Here is a 19,533-nt window from a genome sequence, read left to right on the forward strand (position 1 = left end):
TATTTCATAATACTTTTTTATCTTTTAGTTAAGCCCAATAAATATATATATATATATATATATATATATATATATATATATATATATATATATATATATATATATATATATATAAACCTCATTTATTGACACGGGATCAAAGAGTTCTATTATCTTATCAGACGTAATTAATTAAGCTATTTAAACTTTTTTTTTTTTAATTATTTTCTTCATTTGTATATATCACTCTTTGCACCTGACCAGCTAGGGTTGTTTTGGCCCGCAAAAAAAGTAGCTTTAAGGAATGAATTGCGGGGTTGATGTCATTATCGGGGTAAGAACGCAATTTGGCTGGTCTTAGTGTGTGGAGTCCAAAGGACTCCACGCGTACTTTGACCAGCCCAATTGAGTTCATATCCCCGATAATGACATCAACCCCGCAATTCATTACTTATATTTACACCAATAGTTCATTATTTAATTTAAAAAAAATCATTTCAGTTATGAAAACCTTCCAGTAATCCTTTCTTATCCATTCTGTAAATCGAACGACCCGACTGTAACCGGAAACATTTTTTTTTTCAAATGACGTCACAATAAAGCGGGAAAAGATCAACCACTTGAAATCACCTTTAAATGTACAATTGAAACACTTATGGCAACACTACATTTTAAATATAATAATTAACACTTTCTAAAATGTTGATTTATATTTACGGGACCTGCTGACACAATACAAACAATAACAAAATCAATAGTGTTCATGTATATTGTTATGCTATGAATTGCGATCCGAACATATCCGAAGATGTTGCGTTCATCGATTGATAAACGCAATTGCCGAAAGGCAGTTCATTTAAGGAATGGAAGTTGAGGTGTAAATAAACTGTTGTGAAACATATTCCAATGTTCCAAAATTATTCACAGTTACAATGACGGCACTTTCATAGAGAAGCGCCAGTGCTCTAGATAGCTACAGTCTATTCCGAAAATTGATAACTTTGTTTTATTTAAATTGACCTTTAGCTATCAACTGGGTTATTTGTCTTTTCCATTATGATTATTTTTGTTTCATTGCCATTTTAGGGTATAAAATTGGAGTGAAATAATGATATGCACACAGAAACTCGCAACTCCTCTTGAATATTGCAAACATCTAATTTACATATGCGGAAAGATTTGTCCAAAGGCCAAAATTTGTTGATTCTTTTAACCATGTTGAGGAAAAGCATAAGTAACAAAAATACGCTTAACAAATTTTGAGTTTCAAATGTGTCCTATTGTTATATTAAAACTAATATATTGAACTTTGTTAAGTCTTGTATATTAATCTTATTTGATTTAGCTATTATATAACGGCTTTAGCTAACAGTACATCATAAGTTAAAGTTTAAAACGAACCATTTATTGGTTAAAATACACATCTTCATAATAAACAGAACATTCTTGTTGCTGAAAATCTCAGTTGACCATTAATAGATCGAGTCCAACTAACATTGCCGTGTGTCTTGTCCTACAAGTTCGCAGTATTTTAAGACGACCTCGGGCATTGCTAACAGACATCTTATGGGCCTTGCAATGTGCATAGAGCTACAAGTTCGCAGTGTTTCAAGACAATAGTGGCAACCTTATATAATAAACCTCCTATTTCAAGGTTGCAATCGACAAATGCATACGTATATGCCCCGTATCATGGGTGCTTTTGCTCCACTAGTATGCTATGGTTGAGAGATAACAGATTCAACATATGCAATGCAGGCAGCTTGTTCAAAAAAAGTATATGAAATATGGAAGAGTCAGGTTTTATTTCGGAACTTATGTTACAATGGCATGATGATTGTGTGGGGTGTTTATTTGATTGTGTCTCTAGTTCATTGTCGTTTGGGCCCTTACCTACAACCTCAAAACAGGGTTTGTTTTTCAATGATCGAGTACGGGGCTTGTCCCTCTAGGTTTCATTGTATAATTGTACCTTGACCAAAGGAAAACGGTTGGTCTTAATCGCTTCAACAATCCCTGCAATACAAAATTACTTTGTTATTTTGAATTCTGGAGTGATTGTCGTCATAAACCATGTGAAACGGTTTTTTATCAAATACAGACGTTATTTATTACTATGGAACCCGAACAGCGGAAACCTCTAGCTTTATAATCATGCATATTTAATCATATTGCCCTGTGTTGTGCCATTTGTCCTCCCACCATGTTATCCTTGATATGTGATAAAATGTTGCATTAAAAATCATTTGATTTTAAGTAAAACCGGTTGGCGGGCATACAACTGCACAAAAAGGATGTTATCTCAAATAAGAACAATATGATAACCATATGCCGTTTATGAAATGGAATGAACATGTACGCTTGTATAATATTCATAAATGCTCGATTACTTTTCAACAAAAAGGTGGAGTTCATACTTTCTACAAATTACTTTCAGAATAATGATACAATGAAGCCCATTCTGTATATCATTAATTTTAATTGATGTTCGATCTTAAAAACTAAGATAACAATCGGATACAAGTGGATAAATGTAACAAGCATGTTTTACTGATGCGGAGCACATGGACCAGACAAACACTGCATATGATGCTGGTCTAAGCTGTGATGGCCATACCATGTGGTACTAATGCACCACGATTTTGGCACGAGGCTAAGAGGTGTATTTCATAACTTGACAAGGGGGCATGTGCAGGTGGGATAAGATGCTGACCCCGGCTGAATTCAAATTTTCCGAAAAAAAGCTTAAGACTGACACAAACGAGGACTAGAAATAATTCCTAAATTGTGAGGTAGTGTCTTGAAACTAGTTTATTTCTTTTCTGTGTTGCAATACATATATAGTTATGTACCATTCCCGAGATATGAATTTGAAGAAAAATGTCTTAGATTTACATGCATGATTTAGTAAAATAAAGTCTTAATAGACACTTATCGAATTAGTTTTCATCATATCAAAATGACAATGGATGACTGTGACCGATGCCGACGGGCGACACATGCAATTTCTGGTAGTATTGTATTGTAACTTTTTGCTTATTGATATCAATACTCCTTAGACGATGGTATTATCTGGAGTTAACTTAGCTAAACAAATACCTTATCAGGGGGATTTTAACATAAACATCACATTAAATGCAAACAGTGCATGTCTCTTATGTTTCCTGAGTGGGAAGCTTAGGATATTGAAGCCGAGTGAGCCCTTACAGTTATCAATTCTTTTAACATTCATAACAAAATACTGTTACCCGAGGCGAAGCCGAGGGTAACAGTATTTACCTGAATGTTGACAATATGTACTGTCACACTGGAAGCCATGCAATATTTATTTTATTATATCGAACACGGTTACATTTATATACATAATTATATAAGATTTTTACCATTACACAACTTTCAAGTTTAATCAATTTATTGTGTAATTATTGTTTGTTTTCACTAGCTGACATTATTCTGCAAATGTCGTTTGGAAATATTGCAAACACCGGAAGGTACCAGATTTACAACACATTTTAATAAGCGCTTACCACCTCAGACTTAGGAAACCCCACATGCCTATTTTTAGACGCGCGTGCTATGTGACAGTTATAATGTCAACCGGTCAAAACGGTACTGTCAGTGTGACAGTAAGAAATTGCCCATGATGGGTATATGAGAAATTAACATGGGTAGGTCACGTGAGGTATAATAATTTCAATTGACGATGACTCGAGTGGCAAAGGTCCAATTTCATCCACACTGAAAACTGAACGTTTTTATTGCAATGGAGTGTAATATGTCATTCTGTTTTTATAAGTATGATGCATACCAGGATGAATTGAACGAAATATAAGCGATGCAAAACTTCAAAGTGAGTAAATTATCTAAGAAAAAGCGCGTCGAACATCACACCTTTTTATTTTTTTATAAATAAATTAGATTTGAACTGAATTTTAAGCAAACATTTTATTGTCGAACACCTGAAAACCTAGAAATGGCATTATTTCCAAATCTGAAGTCTTGTCTGGTTGCATTGAATGCACAGGTAAATTATTTTGTAGTGTATCACCTTTAAAATAACTTCTAACCTGCCTATTCTGTTGAAATAATTGCATTTTGATTGGTACCTGCACACAGCCTTTGATTGCCTTTCACTCGAAATGCAGTAAATACAAAAGAAAAAGTCCTTAACTTTGTTGGTGAGCATATTAATCATTTGGTTAATTAAACCTGACAGTATGAATGAAATTGTGTTTCCTGCAAATTAATGAGTTAATGCTTTAAGCAGTATATTTTAGTATAGGACATAACAGCATTAATGCATTATGAATATAATATGGGTCTTTGTTCTTATCTGGGCCACTAAATTTACAACTTATAAGTTCAAGAGGATGTGACGGAAGACGTAACACTTACAAATAATACAAGCAGACCACACATTCCATCTGAATAGTTGTATCAATACATTTTTGGGATTACCGCATTTTAACGGTCGCGATATTAATGGGGCGGGGGGAGGGTAAGTAGTTTATTGTATACAGCCTCACTATTGTCCCGACATTTAACTACAAATGATTGCATGCACGCTTAAAGGGCCAGGAAAGAATACATCACCATCAGGTCAAATACAAATAACTAATTTAAATGGAACAAGCAGTATGTTGACAATCATTTGAATTCTGCATGGAACGGTCAATGTCATGAATTCCACAGAGGGCATAACCCGATTTATGTGTACGCCTCTTACATTTGCTCCTACATTATCGATGATTACACGATTGAAAATGTCAAGCCAACCAAGAAATAATGAAGAATAAAGTAAAACTGATTAAGTAATTTCAATCATACAATGAAAAATACAGGTTTAAGTACTTCAAGTACTCAAAGACCTTAAATATACTACACACAAGCATAGCAAATAAATAGCTTCAGTAAATCATTTTCTCCTCTAAAGAAAACTAATACCTTTTCTCTGGGTAACACCCAATATGACGACTGATAGCATTATTTATTTTCTTTTACTCCATTTTCCATAAGCTCATTGAGGTAATCATAAGATGGCACATATATTGTGTGGAACTTCTTTGTGGCATGAACGTAATACAAGAAGTGATATGTTCGTCTTTCACTTCACCGCAACTCTATTGCATAACGTTTTGACTTCCCGCCTAGTTCGGTGTATAGAAATTGTAGAAATCAGATATTTAGATGTCTTAACGCAAGCCATGCAGGAAATAAAGAGTTTGTGTGTGTATAAAGAATAAGACTTCGTTTAAATATTCAATTTTTCAATTGAATAGCTTAAAAAGTTAGCGTTTCACTACACTTACATTCAAAACTGAGCTTAACTTGATGTTTTTCTAGAAGACTGATCAAGAATACGGTTGTGTGGGAATCTCATATTAAAATACCTTAACGCAACCCATGCATAAAATGAATAGTTGATGTGTGTTTCAAATCAAAGGATATTTTTTGGTAAAATTATTCAATTACATAAGAATTAAGATAGCATAAGAATTCAGCGTTTCAATCAATTTACATTCGTAATTGAGGTTGATCTTTAGCTAAATGCTTAAACCAAATGTTATTTACTTATAACTAATTGCTTAAAAGTGTACCTGAAATTAGCATACATACAAGGCCTGCACTTATCATCGAAGACTTTGAATCTAATTTTAAAACACCTAAAAGTTTGGCCGAAGATTTCATTGCGTATGACTTTTTTTTGTTGAATAATACAATGGAAACTAAAGGGACAAGTCAAGTAGAATTGGATTTAAAACAATTACCCTGTTTAGAGGCACAAAGCATGGCCCAAACGACAATGTACGACAGACACAAACGCATTAACACAAATACAAACGCTACAAACAGACCACAATCACATCAAAATAACTTTACCGATAAATAAGGAGATTTCCGCCTTTGACCGCACAGTAAAACCCATGTTCACTGGAATATTAGTCTACTTGGTGTTTTAGTAGTTTGAATGGCCATAACCACATACTAACCCAAATTTTCAATCCGTTCAAAATTAATAATTAGGTCATTCTCTAACGACTTTAGCTATTAAAATATTATTGTTATAGATCCAAACGAACTATTTAGTTATAGAAACGTTATTCATTTTACAACGATTGTGAAGAAAGCTATGCCAGCTTATACTAAGTCACTCTCGTTGGCAAGATGTTGCGCGAGAATGTGGTCTTGTGTTGTGGAGTCCCCGAAGGAAACCCACTTGTCCGACTTGAACAGCCTAAAAGCAGTTAAAACAAAATCAGCAACGATAATTACATTGATTTTAATATAGATATTGATTTCATTTTGAATTGAACATTGGCAGAAATAACCACCCAAACAAATTCTTTACATGAAAAGATTTGACATGAGCAAAACTTGTGTCAAAAACAAATTTATTGCTCTCAATAATCACGTAATAGATGTTACTAATTTTATCCGGTTTCGATGACCCGTTCTTTTGCAATCGTCTTATTGTGTACAGGTCTTTAATGATTTCCCGAGTATTCTGCTTAGGCTCCTTACAATTATTAATTGTTCTCTCATTCATTGCGCGACTTTATTGACAAGTAAATGTGTTTGTGTGTAACGGATGATTAAGTGTCGGTCTCCAACAAGACCATAAAGACTTGCAGATGTAGAATACTCTTAAACTCTCTACCGGAATGATTTACTAAATGTGATGGTATCAAACATTTAACAGCGCTTTGAACCTCATTTAAAAGACTGAGCTTTTAGTAGTGATCGTTTAGACCGGATGTAATTCGAATTGTCAACATGGGACTTCTGATCAGAGCTAGAAGAAAAAAAAGTAAGTCACGTAATGAGCATGGCATGAAATCAAAACAATAGCATGCATGTGTTTGTTTGATGTCACACAACTACGAAATTTATACACGATTGATTTAGTCAGACACACATAACAACTGCATATGTTATTGAATATGTATATGTATCTTGTTAAATATGTACGCGAATAAAATGTTAAAAGGATGACACGTAAAACAACAAAGAAGAAAAACAAGCGCTACAAAAGTGAACTGCTTGTGACCATCATTGATTTATGAAGTTATCCGCTGTTTTATGTAAATTGAGCAGATGCACAGTTATACACAGCTTTTGCAAATAATTCATATAAAACGAAAATAGACATAAGCCAATTGTTTTGAGACCCATCAAAAGCCAATGATTTCATTTATGTGGGTGTAGTTAAAGAAACCTTGTATTTTGGATCTAAACCAATAATATCTAAGCAAATGATATTTGCATTTGGCGATGACTCGATCGAGTAGCAAAGCTCCCATTTCTCCCTACTGGCAGCTCGACGTATTTGTTGTAATGGAGTAGAATACGTTATTCTGCTTTTATCAGTTTGATGCATGATAACGACACCTCCTTGTGGTGCACCGTTGTAACTTTAATAATATTTAGTCTTTAAAACATATACAGCTATTGACGCTGATAAATTTAACCATTTTAGGCGTTTTGAACAAATTCCTGCAGAATTATTTGGTATTTGAAAATGAATTGTTAAACTTATTATCAATATCAGTTAGTTTGATCAGTGAGTGGTTTGTTTGTGGTGTTTATATTTGTGGTTGTGGTGTCTTTATTTTTATGTCTCTAGTTCATTGTCGTTTAGACCCTTACTTGTGTCTTTAAGCAGATGTTTTTTTAATGTTCGAGCTGGGCTAATATCGGTTATTTTTATTGTTTAGTTGTACCATGTCCGTTCGGTCAAAATCATTGCTTTTTGGTTTATACCTATACGTATCGCTATCATGCGTTGTTAAAGGTCTTGTCCGGCATTAGTTATCTTTTTTAAAATTTAACATAAACTCCTTATGTGCCAGTTTTATTGAAATGTCTTTGATTACCTTTGAGACTAAATAAGACATACGTGAAACAAAAAGTGCTCCTTAACTTATTTCGATGAGTATATCAATCCTTGTGGTGCACCGTTACTACTATGATATAAGATTATTTATTCTCTAAAACATAAATATCTATCAACCCTGCTAATATGTACATTTAAGGACATTTTAAAATGACTTCAACCCCGCTCATACAGTAGAAAATTTGAAATCATTGCATATTGATTGGTACCTAAGCAAATCACTATCATACACTGTCAATGGTCTTTTCCGATATTCATTCTCAGTTTAAATGTAATCATAAACTCTATCTGTACAAGTTTTATTGAAACGCCTTTGATTGCTTTTGACGCAAAATGCAATATGCATAAAACAAAAGGTCCTTAATTTATTTTGATGAGCATATTACTCATTTGGTAAAGTAAGCCTGACAGTATTACTGAAATTATGTTTCAGGAAATTTAATGACTGAACACTTTACGCAATATATCATAGAATAGGACATAACTTCATAATGAATAAAATATGGGTCTTAGTTCTTATCTGAGCAACTAGATTTACACAAATTTCCAATATCAAATTACTGGAATATTTCGAGTGGTCAAACCTGTATAAACCCTGTTTAGAGGCTTTTAGCTATGGTCCAAAGAGACACTGAGCGAAGACACAACACTTACAAACACTGCAACAGACCACACATTCCATCAGTGCTGTAAATAAATGCTGTGATTACCGCCTTTGAATGGTCAGTGAAATGGGAGTTCACTGGAACACGAGTTCAATGAGGGTTTTAACTAGTTCACTGTACACAATCTCATCATTGTCCCAACATTAATCAACAAAGGGCTACATGCACGATTAAAGGGCCACAAAGGAAAACATCACAATCAAGACACATAAAAACAATTCATTCACATGAAACAAGCAGTCTATTAACAAACATTTGGATACCGCCCTGGAACGGTCATGGCAAAGGATTCCACTGAGGACATAACTCGATGTCTGTGCTCACAAGCTTACATTTGTCCTTACATTTATCAATGATTTATAAGATTGAAAATACAAGCCTCATTCAAGCCAGCATCCGACAGGAAACAATAAAGAATAAAGTAAAATGAGAGAATAGACGTATCAAGTCACTCCAATTATTGAAAGAAAACTATAAGGTCAAGTACTCCTTGTACTCAAAGACCGAATACAACAGCACACCACAAGCATTATATATAAAACAACATCGGTATGAAAACAGTTCCTTTTTTCTGCATTCCACTCGTTATTTTACTTTAGTTTCCATTAACTCATTGAGCTCAATAACAAATTTGCACATATAGTGTGAAGTCATTCATCGGGACATGAACATATGACAAGAATCAATAGGTTCGTCTTTTACAACAACTGTTTTGCATAACATTATGGGTTTTCCGCTGATTTCGGTTTTGTGGAAATCCCATATCAAATTATCTAACCGCAAGTCATGCACTAAATGAAGAGTTTCAGTGTGTTTCAAATCAAAGGATAATAATTCGTAAAATTATTCAATTATTCAATTACATAGCATAATAATTCAGCTTTTCACTAAATTTACATTCGTAATTTAGCTTAACTTGATCTTTAGCAAAATATGCTTTAACCAAATGCTATTTACGTATAACAAATTGCTGAACAGTTAATCTGAAGGTAGCATACATACAAGTCCTGCACTTATCAATCACTGTCAATGAACAATTTCAATCAAACTTTAAAACATCTAATAGGGCTTGGCCAAAGTACGTTTTTTATTGTGTATGACTTGTAATAATATAATAAGAATCTTCACTTTAATGGCATTATCGATGTGACTTACAGACCATCAAGTCGCGAAACAATACTTTGTTCAGACAAAAGTCGGTATCTAACTTCCGCAGTGCGTTGTAATACCGCTTCTTCTTGTTTTTGTTGTTACTAAATATAAGATATCAAGAAACAACATTCTTATCGGTTATCCGTTTGTTATCGGTTTGCTAAATGATGGTTGCAAATGTTTGGACAAACAATATGAAAAATAAATAAAAGTAAATAAAAAAGTTTAAATCTTAATTGTGAAGAATTGGTCAGGTAAATATTTCATTTAGATAACAATTACAAGACTAACTGACCTGATAAATGACGTTGTTGTTCAATAAATAATTTGATATACTGTAATTGTGTTCTCCAAACCCTTAACTTTTCACAATATTTATGTGCAAAAGCTCAGTTGCCAAAAGTTTAAACATAAACCCCGTTTAATGGCACAGGATAAACGCCAAGACATAGAACAGACTAACAAAAAATCACAAACAATAAACATTGAACAACAGGACAAAACTCCACAAACAACACAGTGCATATATACTATATAAAAAAAACTAGGTATGTTAATCAAGGATTGTTGGGTACCCCCTTGGAACGGTCAGTAAAAGGAAAATTTACTGCAGATTAAAACCAGTTTACGTTCACAAACCTCACAACCCTACAGCAAATAACTCAACTTTTTATCAACCAGTCACGATTTAATATGGTAATGGTGTTTTGTGGCAAGTGAGACAGCGGGATTTATCGTTTTAATTACGCCAAAGTTATGTCCCTTTTACATTATAAAAACAATTGGTTTTGTTTAGTCATACCTTTTTAAAAATAGTTTACCCAACTATTAAGAAATTGGGTGACAGTGTTAAAGGTCACATTATCAAGGTCAAATTGTCAGAATGATAGCAGAGTCGTATTTCTTTTCCATTACAACTTAGCTCATTTCATGCTGAGACAATCATTTAAAAACATCCAAACATGATGAAAGTTTTTGATAGACGCAACATCTATGTCGATTATAAGTACACGCCTTACTAACACTAACACTATGCCCCTTATATAATATACACTAGTATTTTTGGTGCAGTCAATGACTTAAAACATGTCCAATCATTATGAATTGTGTAGACATTGTCTATAAGCATGGCGTATTGGCAAAATTTTATTGGGAAATAAACAACCTTATATTTTAGTAACATCAGCATTTTCCAAACTAAACAACGAAATAGGTTTATATCTTTTGCAGACAACATCTTAAGGATTTATTTTCATTATCATTATTTTTTTCATATTTTAGGCACGGCTTTTCTTCCTTTACAATATTTTATGTATTATATTTGGTTTGATTATAATTGGCACATTCAATTTAGTGGAATTCATTTCTTGGTGTAATTATATAAACTTTGCTGAATAATATGAATACACCTTAATTAAATATATCATCTGGAGTTTAACTAGCACATTATTAACAATAACAACCTAAATTCGAGCCTGTAGGTTGTGCAAATGATATTATCCACAAAATCATCACACACATGGTGTTACCAATTTTATCCGGTTTCGTTGACCCGGCCATTTGCTCTCATACCATTATATGCAAAGTGTGCATATGTCTGGTGAATTCCCGTGTAGGATGCTTAGGATATTGGAACCGCGGGACTTATAACAGTTATTAATTGTTCTCACATTAATTGCTTGACTTTATGTCAAGAACGTGAGTGGGTATGTTATAACGGATAATTCAGTGTCGGTTTCTATCACGACAATATCGACCAGAGTTATAGAATACCCTTAAAATGTGTCAAACGGAAAATGTCACTGAACACGATGAAATCAAACGTTTTATAGCGCATTTTATCTTATTTTTTAGACTCGTGTTTTAGTAATAGTTTGAACTTCAACCTGGATTTAAATTGTCAAGATGGGACTAATGATCAGAGCCAAGCGGAAGAAAAGTAAGTAAAGTTACATGGCATTAAATCCAAACTATCGTGTGCATGCATTTTTCATGCACCCTGTCCATTTTTAAATCATTGTTTGATCATTTTATGATGTGTCATCCTTGTAGCAAGCCACACAACTACGAAATATATACACAGTTTGTTCAGTCAGTGACCTATAACAACATAGTATGTTATGTATATGTCTCTGGGTGAATTTGTAAGTTAGTCTGTAACAAAAAAGGGTAACTCGGAAAGCAATAAACCGAGGAAAACAAACGCAACAAAAGTCAGATTCTACTTCGGTGATGAAAACATGTCTTATAGAAATGAGTATTGTTAATTGTTGTTGGTGTTGTGTACTAGTGGTTATTATTAAATTAGCAAAACAAAATTACGCTTTGCTAAATAAATAGCCGGTGAGTTATACCCTTTCATTCGCCTGTTTAGTTTATTGACGGGCCATGCGTGCTATAGTTCGCCGTTTATTTGTGAATTGTGCCACAAATCTCATCGATTTATGAAACGTATGGATACTATGAAGAAAACAAATGATTTGCAAGAGTACTTAAAAGTAGGCAACATATATTAATTAATATTTTTTAAACTAAGCATTAATTATAATGTTTTCTTCCGGAAATAAATGATTAAAGCATTTATACGCAGTGTATCTTGGAATAACACATACACATCATAATTAATAAGAAGGGAAACGGGTATTCCTTCTTTCTGAACAACTAGTTGTACAACCAATTCGCATACCAAGCATTACAAGTAAGACAACAACGTATTATCATTTTCTATACACTAAAGAGCTTATCTTCGTTACATCCGAAGGGACCATTGAGGGCATTGCTGTTGTATTACTCTATTTCCCACGGGCGCATTTGGGCAAACAAATGCCAAACGTATGACACATAAGTGCTGTGTGATCATTCCTCTGTTTAAATGCCATGAACGGAAGCCGAAAAGCAACCCACGTTTTGCCTTTACCAAAAAACTGTACTGCATAAAGCTATGACCTTTTCACCTTTTTCGTTCTTTTATAAACACATGCAGTCGAACCCCGTTGTCTGGAACTCGCTTTGCTCGATATCCTTGTTGCCTCGAACTGGATGTACAGGACCGATTTATTTCTACTGAATGTAAGCTTTCTCGCTAAGCTCAAATTTTCCGAGGCTCGGGGTTTTTTGCCGGTCCCTGGTTATTCCAGCCACCGGTGTTCGACTATATAAAAATTCGCTCCAACTTGACTCATTTAAAAAAGGCGCATGTATGTCAAATAAAAGAAAACCAATTCCGACATTTATTCAATTCAATAACCTGATACTTAAGCGTTCCACTTTGATCGTAGATGTGCTTAAGTAAAGCAAGAATGTTGTTTAAAACAATATATTGATCACAGGTGGTCCGTTTCAATCAAGTATTTAAGTCGTAGCTTCAATTTTCCTAAATCTGTATTAACGTCACAAAAGGCAAAACGTTGATTTTTTTCCCTCAACTTTCCTCCCTGTACAAGTTAATACTGGTGAAAGTTTATTCACTAAATAAAGTAGCTTAATAACGACAATATGACATTAAGGTCAACACATCTTTAAATAACGGCTCCCAAGACTATTTACTCCAGTAAGAAGAACACCCACTTGTCGTTATGAGAATCTGAAACGCTGGAAACAGAATGGGTTGTTATGTTTTATTTTAGTGAAAAATCTACAAATACAAAGGAAAGAGAAATATTAAATAATCCAGACGTTAATGGGTCTATTAGTTCGCTGATAGGAGTAGGAAAAGGGCCTCTAATTGGTATAGAAACAGTTATTGATGACACTGAGTCATTTTTCGTAAGTATATTTAGACCAAATGACGATAATACACCAGTCTTTGAAATATTAGAAACAGCTCGCTTAATACATAATAATAGAAATATTTTCATCTGTATTATTAAGTGTTCAACTACATCTTGGTTTAGAACCGACCATTCAGCAGTTGTGATGTACGGACATTCTAACAAATCAATTTACTTTTGTACTGATTGCAACCCTAACACTTTCTGAGAAGATTTATAAGGTAATCTTCTAATTCAACAATATAATATGCAACAAAAAGAACGAAAAATATGAATATGGAAAAAGGCGGGCTAAATAAAAATATAGAAATACTTCAAAGTCAGCTTTCAGTGATAATGATACGAATAATAACCAGCAATAAGAGATTAACACGAAGTGAATGAAAAACTTGAAGCTATCACATGTGAAAAGGGAAGAAATTGAGATCAAGGTATTACATGTTGATCAAAACTAAGTTTACAAAATATTTCTTAAATATAGAAATGCGACACACGAGAAGTTGACTTGAACTAGATAACAAACTTATTTCTTACACTAAAATACTATTAAAGAACAGTATCGCTATTTGGGTCATCTCAACAAAACAACCTACAACCACTTAAATTAAAAACAATGTTTTTCAACATACTTATTACGAAAATGACGGACATAGGAAAACAGTCTTGTGAAGGTATGTTAAATCATTCTGATTGTGATCAAGCTTAACAGTGACACTCGTATTTTAAATTCATGCATACCAATGTATTACAAGCATACAATATCAATGTTTACAAAATTAGAAGATCGGTTATTCTCTTACGACTTTAGCTACTAATATATCATTGTTAAAGTTCCAAATGAATGATGAAGTGCTTCTAAATGGCTGGAATGAACAACAAACATAAGGATCATGTTGCTGGAAAGCGGAGATTATCTATAAACATAAATACATCGCGTTCCTAGGGCATTACAGTGTGCTGATTCAACAAGCCTGAAGTCGACTAACATATGTCTATACGGTCTGACAGCAATAATGACAATAATGCGCAAAAACCTTGTACGTATAAGCGCCGCTTTGCTTTGGCCCAAATTTGGTAAATGTCTGATCAAAGTTCAAATAAATTTTATTTAATATGGAGGAGTCATTTTTATATTCGAAGCGTATTTAAACACCAAAATCATACTATTTAATAAGCAGTTTACCTAGTAACGGACTGGTAGTTATATTTGCAATAGGCATTACAAATCATGTTTTGGAGAAATCGGTAACTTCACTAAAATTTCCTAAACAATTTTACAAAATAAAGAAGCTAAGCCTTGACAACAATTTGATTTCCATCAATTGGGTAAAGCTATTTCCTGATTTTGACAAAATCGAAGGTGTCATAATCCTTACGATTATTGTTTGTTAAAAAAGTATTAATATATCTCAAAATAGCCAGACTGTGTAAAGCCTTAAATCAACATTTTTAATTGCCTATTTAAAGTGGTAAACCGATAATTTAAAATCCGACAATACCTGACTATTTTTGACAGGGTTTTTCTAGTTTCATATGGCAGATTGGTCCCATACGCCATATGTGTATATAAAAATATAATTATATAACCGTGTAGATGAAATCACTCAAGTATGTATCATCCACTCATGATTTAATATTGTGAGGGTGTCTCTGGTCAACCTAGACTTATGGGTAAATCGCATTATTAACACCAAAGCTATGCCCCTTTTACATTATTATAATATAGGGTTTGTAAATTGTCATACACATTAAATTTATTGCTAACCAAACCATGATGAAATTTGGTGACATTGTTCAAGGTCACAATATCCAGTTAGATCGTCTTGAAAATACCAGAGTTGTGTCATTTATTCATTACAATAAAGTTAATTTATATCTTGTGCAGACATTTATTTAAGAACGTTTCATCCAAACATGATGGAAGTTGACAAGATGACACTATAGATTAGCATGATATCGCGCTTCATTTCGACTGTTAGATAAACTATCTAACACCAATAGTATACCTTTTATATAACATTTAACAGATTGTTTATCATATTGTGCAAATTATATAGGGAAATAAAACGCCATATTCACATAAACACTTCATTCCTGAACGATGGTTGTTGTTTATCAGTTTCACATTTGTTTTGTTTAAAGTACAATTTCCTATCGAAATCGGCTACTTTTGTTCGATACTTCTGTATTATCATTTGGCACAATAATACCAATGGGCAGGTCATATTATCTACAGAACTACATTTTTCATGAAATCGTAAAAATAAATGTTGGCAACCTACACACCTAGAACCTGCCCAAAAGCAGTTAAACAAAATAAACAACGATAATTACTTTGATTTTAATCTCGATATTGATTTCATGTTGGATGGAACTTTGGCAGAAATAAAACAACTAGAAAACATCTTTACAAGAAAAACTTTGACTTTAGTCAACTTTGTGCCAAAAACAAATTTATTGCTCTCGATAATCACGTACCATTTTTATTTAGTTGATGACCCGTTCTTTTGCAACCGTCTTATTGTATGCAAAGTGTTCAGGTCTTTAATTATGTCCCGAGAATGATGCTTAGACTCCTAATAATTATTTATTGTTCTCTCATTCATTGCGCGACTTTATTGACAAGTAAATGGGTCTGTATGTAACGGATGATTAAGTGTCGGTCTCCAACAAGACCATAAGGACCCTGCAGATGTAGAATACCCTTAAAATAAATTGCTTAATGCGATGGTATCAAATATTTAACAGCGCTGTGTAGCTTTTATTAGTGATCGGATTTGATTCAAATTGTCAACATGAGACTTTTGATCAGAGCTAAACGAAAGTAAGTAAAGTGTTTTAGAATGGCATGAAATCAAAATAAAAGCATGCGTGAGTTTATTTGATGTCACAAAACTAAGAAATTTATACACGATTGATTTAGTCAGACACACATAACAACTGCATATATTATTAAATATGTATATAAATCTAGTTTAATATGTACGCAAATGAAATGTTAAAAGGATGACACGTAAATCAACAAAGAAGGAAAAACAAGCGCTAGAAAAGTGAACTGCTTTTGACCATCATTGATTTATGAAGTTATCCGCTGTTTTATGTAATTTGAGCAGATGCGCTGTTATTCACAGCATTTGCAAATAATTCATATAAAACAAAAATAGACATAAGCCAATTGTTTTGAGACCCAATGAAAAGCCAATGACTACATTCATGTGGGTGTAGTTAAAAAAAACCTTGTATTTTGGAGCGAAAAAACAATAAAATCCAAGCACATGATATTTGCATTTGGCGATGACTCGATCGAGTAGCAAAGCTCCCATTTCTCCCTACTGGCAGCTCGACGTATTTGTTGTAATGGAGTAGAATACTTTATTCTGCTTTTATCAGTTTGATGCATGATAACGATACCTCCTTGTGGTGCACCGTTGTAACTTTAATAATATTTAGTCTTTAAAACATATACAACTATTGACGCTGAAAAATCTACACATTTTAGGCGTTTTGAACAAATTCCTGCAGAATTATTTGGTATTTGAAAATGAATTGTTAAAGTTATTATCAATATCGGTTAGTTTGATCAGTGAGTGGTTTGTTTGTGGTGTTTATATTTGTGGTTGTGGTGTCTTTATTTTTGTGTCTCTAGTTTATTGTCGTTTGGACCCTTACTTGTGTCTTTAAGCAGATGTTTTTTTAATGTTCGAGCTGGGCTAATATCGGTTATTTTCATTGTTTAGTTGTACCATGTCCGTTCGGTCAAAATCATTGCTTTTTGGTTTATATATATACGTATCGCTATCATGCGTTGTTAAAGGTCTTGTCCGGCATTAGTTATCTTTTTTAAAATTTAACATAAACTCCTTATATGCCAGTTTTATTGAAATGTCTTTGATTACCTTTGAGCCTAAATAAGACATACGAGAAACAAAAAGTGCTCCTTAACTTATTTCGATGACTATATCAATCCTTGTGGTGCACCGTTACAACTATGATATAAGATTATTTATCCTCTAAAACATAAATATCTATCAACCCTGCTAATATATACATTTAAGGACATTTTAAAATGACTTCAACCCCGCTCATACAGTAGAAAATTTGAAATCATTGCATATTGATTGGTACCTAAGCAAATCACTATCATTCACTGCCAATGGTCTTTTCCGATATTCATTCTCAGTTAAAATGTAATTATAAACTCAATATGTACAAGTTTTATTGAAACGCCTTGGATTGCTTTTGACGCAAAATGCAAAATACATGAAACAAAAGGTCCTTAATTTCTTTTGATGAGCAAATTACTCATTTGGTAAAGGAAGCCTGACAGTATTACTGAAATTATGTTTCAGGAAATTTAATGACTGAACACTTGACGCAATATATCATAGAATAGGACATAACTTCATAATGAATAAAATATGGGTCTTAGTTCTTATCTGAGCAACTAGGTTTACACAAATTTCCAATATCAAATTACTGGAATATGTCGAGTGGTCAAACCTGTATAAACCCTGTTTAGAGGCTTTAAGCTATGGTCCAAAGAGACACTGAGCGAAGACACAACACTTACAAACACTGCAACAGACCACACATTCCATCAGTGCCGTGAATAAATGCTGTGATTACCGCCTTTGAATGGTCAGTGAAATGGGAGTTCACTGGAACACGAGTTCAATGAGGGTTTTAACTAGTTCACCGTACACAACCTCATCATTGTCCCAACATTAATCAACAAAGGGCTTCACGCACGATTTAAGGGCCACAAAAGAAAACATCACGATCCAGACACATAAAAAATCATTCACATGTAACAAGCAGTGTTTTAACAAACAATTGGATACCGCCTAGGAACGGTCAATGCCAAGGATTCGACTGAGGGCATAGCCCAATTTATGTGCACAGAAGCTCACGCTCGTCCCTACATTTATCAATGATTATAAGATTGAGAATACAAGCCTCACTCGAGCCAGCATCCACCAGGAAACAATGAAGAATAAAGTAAAATGAGCGAATAAACTGATCAAGTCACTCCAATTATTGAAAGTAAACTATTAGGTCAAGTACTCCTTGTACTCAAAGACCGAATACAAACAGCACACCACAAGCATTACATATAAAACAACATCGGTATTTTGTTTCCTTTTTCATTATGGAAATAGTTCCTTTTTCCTGCATTCCACCCGTTGTTTTACTTTATTTCCCATTATCTCATTGAGTACAACAGCAAATTTGCACATATAGTGAGAAGTCATTCATCGGGGCATGAACGTATGACAAGAAACAATAGGTTGGCCTTTCACAACAACTGTTTTGCATAACGGTATGGCCTTTCCGTTAATTTCGGTTTTGTGGAAATCTCATATTAACATGTATTACCGCAAGCCATGCACAAAATGAAGAGTTGGTGTGTGTCTCAAATCAAAGGCAATAAATTCGTAAAATTATTAATTTATTCAATTGCATAACATAATAATTCATCGTTTCACTAAATTTACATTCCTAATTAAGCTTAACTTGATATTTAGCAAACAAAATGCTTTACTCATTAGACAAATGCATTTTACGTATAACCAATTGCTTAAAAGTGTATCTGAAGGTAGCACTTCAATCACTGTCAATGAACAATTTCAATCAAATTTTAAAACATCTAATGGAGTTTGGCCAAATGGCGTTTTTTAATGCGTAAGACTTTTCTTTGTTTAATAATATAATGACAATCTTCACATTTAATGGCATCATCGGTGTGACGTACAGACCGCCAAGTCGCAAAACATTAGTTTGTTCAGTCGAAGTCGGTTTTCTACTTACGCAGTACATTGTAATACCACTTGTTGTTGTTGTTTTTGTAGTTACTAAATATTAAGATATCAAGAAAAATCCTTGTTTCCGGTTAAATGCTAAATGATGTTTCTAAATGTTTAGACAAACAATATTAAAAATAGAAAAACTTAAATAAAAAGTTAAATCTTGATTGTGAAGAACTGGCCAGTTGAATTTTTCATCTAAGATAATAATTACATGACTAACTGACCTGATAAATGACTTTGTTGTGCAATAAATAATTTGATATATT

The sequence above is a fragment of the Mya arenaria genome, chromosome 8 (genome assembly GCF_026914265.1).
Source record: "Mya arenaria isolate MELC-2E11 chromosome 8, ASM2691426v1".
NCBI lineage: Eukaryota > Metazoa > Mollusca > Bivalvia > Myida > Myidae > Mya > Mya arenaria.